Source organism: Euprymna scolopes, chromosome 3 (assembly GCF_053919585.1).
Source record: "Euprymna scolopes isolate OS-2025 chromosome 3, ASM5391958v1, whole genome shotgun sequence".
Classification (NCBI taxonomy): domain Eukaryota; kingdom Metazoa; phylum Mollusca; class Cephalopoda; order Sepiida; family Sepiolidae; genus Euprymna; species Euprymna scolopes.
The window spans coordinates 14,977,997-14,987,213 of NC_136484.1; the positions used below are offsets into that span (position 1 = coordinate 14,977,997).

Below are 9,217 nucleotides of genomic sequence, written 5' to 3' on the forward strand. Positions count from 1 at the left end.
TCCATCCGCCCCCAACGGAAGCAAAAAATAGATGGCATACAAAAATACCTGCTCATCCATAGATACACACGCTGTGGGCGGAATTATTTGAACACACGTTCTAACGTTCTAACTATCAACATCATATATTTATAGATTCATAAACGAACGGTAATTATTATATGATCGTTCGTTTACCTGCAATTACTAGATAGAAGAAAGTACTTAACTTAAGCCTTATAAAAACTGTGGCTTATAAAAGCCGCTGAGTTTTTACAGTGTTCGAAGTACGAATAAATTCAGAGGTGCGTGCCAATCTACAGAAGTTCTCAAAGACTCTGGACATTTTTCACAGGTTCCTGGCATTTAAAGAAATACGAAGAAGAAAATATACATTTTTAAATTCTCTAGAATTTTGCTACACTAAAACGACCTTTCTTTTCAGTGGAAGTGATTTCTAAATTCTTGTGTGGTCCGACGCAGGATCAACTTTGGAACGTTTCCGTGGGAATTTCTTAGGTCTGACACCTGCGTGATTTTCTCTTAACACAACTTAGGAGAAGAGAACGATGGATAAGGTAAGAATTTCTGATCTGCTACAATCAAACTTGATTTTTCTGTAGATATTATTTTCGATTACACTTCGCTGTATATGAAAACGTATACATTATATGAATATATATCTATCTATATATCTATAAAAGTGAACGTGTCTGTGTATCTGTGTGTCTGTGTGTGTATATTTCCCTACGAAATAACTCTGTCAATTTTATGTCTACAAACTCGAAATTTGATATACAGGGTACTGAGATTTGCGAAAAACTGTGTGATCGGTTTTCGGCCAGAAATTTGGCGATTAAAGGTTCAAAGTTTAACGATTTGACCTTTGAGAACTCTACCAAACTTCTCCGACAATTTGGGGTTTAATCACTTGAAATGTTAGATATATGTTCCTTGAACATGGACCTAACTAAATAACTCTATTTGAGCCCAAAATAATACATTTTAAGGGGTCATAATAGGGGTCAAAGTTAAAAAAAATTGACCGCTTTTTTTTTTTTTTTGCTCAACATACACCTCCAAATTCTCGGGCAATGCCGTGCACCCATGCTAGTATATCTATAAAAGTGAACGTGTCTGTGTATCTGTCTGTCTGTCTGTCTATCTGTGTGTCTGTATGTACATTTCCCTACGCAATAACTGTCAATTTTATGTCTACAGACTCGAAATTTGATATACAGGGTACTGAGATTTGGGAAAATCTATGTGATTGGTTTTCGGCCAGAAAGTTGGGTGTTAAGGGGTCAAAGTTCAACGATTTGACCTTTGAGAACTCTACCAAACTCCTCCGATAATTTTCGGTCTAAACACTTGAAATTTTAGATATAGGTTCCTTTTGCATGGATCTAACTTAATAACTTGATTTGAGCCCAAAACAATGAATTTTAAGGGATCATAATAGGGTTCAAAGTTAAAAAAATTAGCCGCTTTTTTTTTTTTTGCTCAACATACAACTCCGGGCACCCATGTTAATATATATATATATAAATATATATATATATATATATATATATATATATATATATATATATATATATATATATATATATGAAAATGTGTATGATGACAACCTATATATTCAACGAAAATTTGATCTTTAGACTTGAAATTTAGTTTAATGGGTTTTCAGACACGTGGAAAACATTTTAATCGGTTTTCATCCTGAAACAATTGGCTGCTAATTGGTCAAAATTTATAAATTAGGTCGTGTGCCTCATCAGATTTTTCTCTGTTTGCTGTTTCACGAATGTGCATGCGCGGTCGTGAAACATGAGTTTCGTTATATTAAGATTAAATATGTTTAAAAATACTTTTAAAAGACCGTGTCAAGCTGGTCTAATGGTTATTGAACGACCTACTGTTGTTAGGTTTGATTTTGATCTCAGCTTGAGTAGTTTTTACTTACGACAGGTGGACAGTTTATAAAAAATATATAATGCTCGCATGCACATGTCTTACTTTCTGTATTAATAAAATGTAATATTTATGCGGACAGCATGCTAGTATATATATATATATATATATATATATATATATATATATATATATATATATATATATATATATATAAGGAAAGAACATCGAGGATATAAAGATATATATTAATGAATATAAATTTAATCGTTGGTTAAAAAGGGAGATTATATCAGTTAGGGAAGCAGGGATACAGGGTATATATGCTTTTTATTCCAATGTATTTCCCCATGCTTTTCATTCTTTCTGTCGTTATTTCTCGATGTTAATGTATATCTCCACATATGATGCACGTATTGAACGTATCGATGGTAATGTATATCTCCACATATGATGCACGTATTGAACTCATACCCCATAAAGTACCATGGCAAACCCCCAATCCCCGATTACATACAACTTATATCCATTATGTGATAATCACTATTTCGTCCTATACAATCTTAATCACGCATGTTTTCCAACTTTCTCTCCTCCACACGTATACTGGTTACCATCTAGCATAAACACACTATTTTTTTCGTTCCTAATGTAGTTACCGCTAGACGTCATATGTTGCCTAGCGCCTTCTCTACTCTTCGGAAGAGAAGTATTGAAATACCTCGGTATAAAGGAAGACCCTATTGAATGAACGATTAAATTTTTATGCATTAGTATATATCTTTATATTGTCTATTTCCCTCCCTTTTTCCTTCTACATATACGCTTCAACTGAACTGTTGAGTTCTGTATTATAACGATAAGTCTCAGTTTAAAGAATTTCTCGAATTCTTCTTGGTTGCCCCGTAGAGAGAGAGAGAGAGAGAGAGAGAGAGAGAGAGAGAGAGAGAGAGAGAGAGAGAGAGAGAGAGAGAGAGACAGACAGACAGACAGACAGACAGACAGACAGAGACAGAGAGAGAGAGAGAGAGAGAGAGAGAGAGAGAGAGAGAGAAATATATGCATATGTCTGTAGCTATTATTTAAATAGTGATGTAATTTAGTATTAATTAGCATGTCAATCAATCTACGAGGATAAAGACACATCAATACGGTGTCTTTCACTAGGTACTTCATGGCATGTTTAGCGGTTCTACGGGCCGATATATTAGTCTCGCGATCACGAGAAGTACTTCTGATCGCTAGACTACCGGATACTCTTTCTTTCCATACCCCCTTCCCCCTCTGTGTATATATATATATATATATATATATATATATATATATATATATATATATATATATATATGTGTGAATTTTAAAATGGATACAATCCGACTTTATGATGTGAACAGGAAGCGGAAAACCGAAGGCTCGACGTTTCGCCCGAATTATGCGAGCTTTTTCAAGAGGTGCGGTCACTAACGAGAGGGTCGATGATTTTAGTTTTATATATACTGGGGGAATGTATGCAAATATAACTATTATACAAATATACAAAAAACCAACAAACAAAGAACACATATATATTTATTAACCAGTGTCTATATTATTTTCATGCAATATTATTTTAGATAAGTGGACAGAAATGTTAAAAAATCCTTTTCTCTGTTTGATAGTGTTAGTAATGTTTGAGATAAGAGCAGATTCCAACAGAAGGTGTGTTGACCTACTATGTATATGCTTTAGGGGGGGTCGCATTTTCGAAATCGAAATGATGATCATTTTCCATTATGTGACCGAAAAGAGCATTAAGTGTATTGTTATTCTTTATGTCTCTTTTGTGTTCATATAATCTTTTAGCAAAGTTTCGCTGCGTCTCTCCTACGTATATCTTGCCACAATCAAGGCACAATATGGTATAAATTCTGGCTTGTGTTAATGGTTTATTATTGTTAGTTTTAGATTTCCGAGTTAAATCTTTTATCGTTGTGGAGGTTTCTTGTACTATTTGAAAGCCGATTTTGTTAAGCTTTTTATAAATGTTATTATTTTTATCGTTAGTGGGAACAATTAGTCTTCTATTGTGTGTTAGGTTTTCTTGGGGGTGGTTTTGATCTCAGTTTTGATAGATTTTTAAGGCCTTTTTTAGCGTTAAGTAGGAAGTATTGGGGATATTGTAAGTTTTTGAATGTAGTTTCTATATATTCGAATTCATCGTTTAGATATTCTTTGCTACATATTCTCATAGCTCTTAGATAAAATCCAATTATAATGCATTTTTTACGTTGTCATTGTGTTGCGAGTAAAAATGTACATAATCATTCTTATTAGTTGTTTTACGATGAACTTTGAATTTTAGTTGATTTTTATTATTAATTAATTGTATGTCTAGGAAAGATATGGAATTATTATTTTCAGTTTCGTAAGTGTAATTGATGGTAGGTTCTATTTCATCAAGTTTGTTAGTGATATTATCAATATTCGACGATTTGGGGAGAAAGAGTAGAATGTCATTTATGTACCTATCAAACTCTTCCTTCACTTCTTGGTCTACAGACTTAACTCTTGATTTATAGGAAATTCGAATATGTGGAAAAAATTCAGTTTCGCTATCCGTAATTCTGCAAAGGCTCTGCATGAGTAATCCGAAGAATTTTCATTATTTGAATTCTTTTGCGATGAGTAATTTGTCTATGTTATTTACTTATTTGCGGACTATTATTCTCATCTTCTATAGTTGCTTGCCTTGCAGAGGACGACAATAACTATGGAGGAGAGTAATTGCTCAAGATACAGTTGAAGATTAAGCATTCCTATCCTGTCGCAAGTAACAATTTGACGAGGGCTGGAGGAACAGTTGGCCGAAACAACAACTATGAAGATGAAGAAAATAGTCTGTAAATAAATAAATAAAATAATCTGAAGAAGTAATCAAAATGCACGTTCTATATATATTACTTATCAAACAGTTATCTACGGACACCTGTTTTAAAGATAACTGTTCTTTAAATAAAAATAAATAATGTATATATATATATATATAAATATATATATATATATATATATATAAAAATATATATATATATATATATATATATACAGTCTATAAGTAAAACCTATATATATACTTTTTCTAAAGACGTATAGTAAAAGAGTTTGTATATATTGTTCTATATATAAAAAATAAATAAATAATGTATATATATATATATATAAATAAACGTTTGTAAATATATATATATATATATATATAAATACACGTTTGTATATATATATATATATATATATATATATATATATATATATATATATATATATATACTGATAATGTGTATATTTAATAAAAATTTTGTCACGATTAAATATGCTCAATAAAACCGAATTTACGCTTTCGTAGCATATTTATTGATAATAAACATTCCAAAGATACAGATGTATTTATTTCACAAAGCATCCGCAATACAACAATATGAATGCGAAATAAATGCATCTGTAGTTTTGTAATGTTCGCTCTCAATATATATATATATATATAACCAACCAATTTTTATAGAACATGAAGAGGAACTGCGCCTTCTCAATTCGTCACCTGTGAATCATACGACTTGCTTAGTGAGAAAAAGCCGGCCTCGTGCCAAACATGCAATATAAATACTGAAAGAGCATTACAGGCTGATTTTATGCCTTTGAGCACCGAACATGGCGTGAGTCTATCATATATATGTAGCCTGGAAAGCCACCGGGAAGACAACCCTCAGCAAAATTCATCCCAAAGCAGCAAAACTGAAGCTGACCTGACAGGGCACTATATATACAAACGTAGACAAAATTAGGCATATTTTATTCTTGTGAAAATATATCAGTTTTACCAATTGTCGTAAAGTATTAACCGTAGAATAGTATTTAAATCGTTAAAATGCTTACAAATTTTCACGTACTTTCGTCCCATAAAACTAAAGATATAAGTATTTAAATATTCAATTTGGCTACCAGTATATATATATATATATATATATATATATATATATATATATATATATATATATATATACAGGGTGTCCACAAAGTCTGGCTACATTAGATTATGCAACCAGACTTTGTGGGCATCGTGTAGATTATGCAGCCAGACTTTGTGGACACCCTCTGTGTATATATATATATATATATATATATATATATATATATATATATATATATATATATATATATATATACTAGCATATATATATATATATACTAGCATATATATATATATATATATATATATATATATATATATATATATATATATATATATATATATATAAACTAGCATTGATACCCAGCGTTGCCAGGGTCGACATGAAGTTCGGTTTGGCCACACCTGCTAAACTAAAATATTAAGCAAATTTTCAATATTATATGTCAACTCCATCGTTACCTCAACAAAAATTCCAAAAGTAAAAGAACGAATAAAAACATGAAAGTGTAATCCCCTCCACCCGAAAAAAAGTAGTACGGTACAAACTCCACCAGATATTTTGGCCGAAAGGATGCGAAGAGGGGCTATTCCTCAGGTATTGAGCACCTTTTTATGACTATGTTCCAGTTTAAGCGATTTTTTCTTATGCTACCTCAGTCTAGAAAGAAATGTTTATACGGTTTTTTGCAACGAATACAAACTGTAAATAATTCAGTTTCAAAAATACCAAAGTAGAATTTGTGTTAACTGAAATACACGTTTTTATATTATAAAAATGATGAGTTATGACTTATTGTGTTATTAAAAGAAAAAAATTAGCAGTTACGATGTGAAAAAAATGTGAAGAAAAAAAAACTGGTAAAAAAAACGTAAATGAACGTTTTTTTTGTTTGTTTTAAATAAAGAATCGTAGTTGAATTCGATTGTTTGTTTATTTTTAAACAAACATCCACTAGAGCACAACGTTAATTGCAGAATCACAAAAATTATTTTATTTAAACTAATTCGAAAAATAATGCTTGAAAGTTTTTAGTTTTAATATCCGCCTATAAAGTAAACAAAAACAAAAAGAACAAAATTTGCGCCCAGGGGAAATAACTCAAACCGGTTTATAAAAAAATCCATACCGATAAAAATATCTTAAATTAAATATGTTATCAATATAAATCAAATTTAAATAATATACTTAAATAGAACACTTAAAATTCTCTCGCTATAAACAATAACTAGCACACTCCCAATTAAATAAAATCGATTTTCCTTAATGTGATATGCAAATGACGTTACCCTTTAATCGTATATTTTGAAAGAATCATACTAAACATAAAATGAATGAAACATTAAAGTAATGGACCTTTTGTATATATTAATCAAATTGCGAACAAATAAACAAACAAACAGACAGGAATACGTAATTGTATATATATATATATATATATATATATATATATATACTTAATTTACTCACATAAAATTAATATACGAAAGTATACATTTATGCGTAAACTTTAAGTACTTACTTCAAAAGTGCTCAATACATAGGTAGAGCTAGTTAGTAAGTTATAAAATATATATGGCGATTAAGCTACACTGAATATTCCGCGTTTCATCCACTCTAGGAGTGAAGAGTCCTAGAGTGGATGAAACGCGGAACATTCAGTGTAGCTTAATCGCCATATATATTTTATAACTTACTATATATATATATATATATATATATATATATATATATATATATATATATATATATAAGAAAGGAAAATGAACGTATCAAAAATATATCAATATATATAGAGATTTATCCATTCATTAAATAAGGGTAACATAATAGGAATGTAACGTCTAGCAATAGTTGCATTATGCGCTAAATAAATTATCTATCGCTAGACGTCACATCCCTAATATTTCCTAACATCCTTCACTCTTATTATGAGAAGTATTATGCTTCGAAATATCATGGCACAAATTCCTCACCTAACCAACACCCCTAATTGATGTATACCCTTATTGAATAAACGAATAAAAATAAATCCCTCTCTCTCTCTCTCTCTCTCTCTATATATATATATATATATATATATATATATATATATATATATATATTAATATATAATTTTTATACCTTCATTTTCTTTTCTTATTTACTTCCAAAAAAGCTCCAATACAATTTGTGTAGCTTTATATTATCCCGATAAGTCTTCTTTTAAAGTATTGATTTAACTTTCTTCCTTTAACTTCCCCCCCCATATATATATATATATTCACATTGAGGAAGATCGAAGGATCTGTCGAAAATATGTGTTTTTGAAGGAAACATTCTTGGTTTTTGTTTGTTGTTTTTTTTTGTATTTCTACACGTCAACACGCAGGAAAAGATATAAAAATTTATATATATTTCGTATTGATTTTTTATTCATACATATTTAAATATATATATATATATATATATGAAATAAAATGGAGGTGGAAGGACCTGGATACTCAACGTTTCGCCCGATTTATGCGGGCTTCTTCAAGAGGGATGGTCATTGACGAGAGAGTCGGAGGATTGGGGCTATATATAATGATGGGGGAGAGCAGCGTGTTTTCCTTATGTAAATTAGATGTCATATATACATGTATATACATTTTATGAGAGAAGAACTAATTAGAGTAAACTAGTGTAGTGGATTACGTCTAAAAGATAAAATATCGTAGAGATTAAAAATTGTGTTTGGAAATATAGCGGTGATAGATTAAATAAATAAAATGACACGAGATTACGAAAGAATCGTTTTTTTTTTTTTTTTTTTTTTTTTTTAAATTAGAAATAATTGAATTGGGATAAAATAGCGCAGTAACTTAAAAGATGGTATCTAAAAATAAGAATAGGAGGTGATAAAATGGAGTCTAAAAATAGATAATGATAAAATACAGTAAATAAGTAAAATAAAAATAAAATTAAGTGAAATTACGAATTTTTTTTTTTTTTTTTTCGCGTTTAACCGGTGTCTAAGTTGTTTTCTTTGATAATTATTTTCGACAGAAAGGGAGCAACGTGGAAAAAACTTTTTCTTTGCTTAATTATTTTGCTGGAATGGGAGATTATAGCTGACTCAATTAAACGTCGTGTGGATCTGTTATGTATGTGTTTAAGGAAAGTTGCTTTGTTAAAATCAAAATGGTGGTCGTTTTCCATGATGTGACAAAATATGGCGTTGAGTGTATTGTTGTTTTTTACATCTCTTTTGTGTTCATATATTCTTTTATTTAAATTACGTTGAGTTTCTCCTACGTATATTTTTCCACAATCAAGGCAGGGTATGGAATATATTCCGGCTTTGGTGTTAATGTTGGTGTTAGTTATAATTTTACGTGTTAGATCCCTAATTGTTAAAGAGT

The 9,217-nt window shown here is 30.2% G+C and overlaps 1 long non-coding RNA gene across 1 annotated transcript in view; it reads left to right on the plus strand.

Moving 5' to 3' along the window:
- The first annotated feature begins 246 nt into the window (after nucleotides 1-246).
- Nucleotides 247-9,217, plus strand: part of LOC145263263 (uncharacterized) — a 26,012-nt gene continuing 17,041 nt past the window's right edge. Inside the window, exon 1 of the long non-coding RNA XR_013864508.1 lies at nucleotides 247-557. This is a non-coding gene — a long non-coding RNA (uncharacterized LOC145263263). The remainder of the gene's footprint in view (nucleotides 558-9,217) is intronic.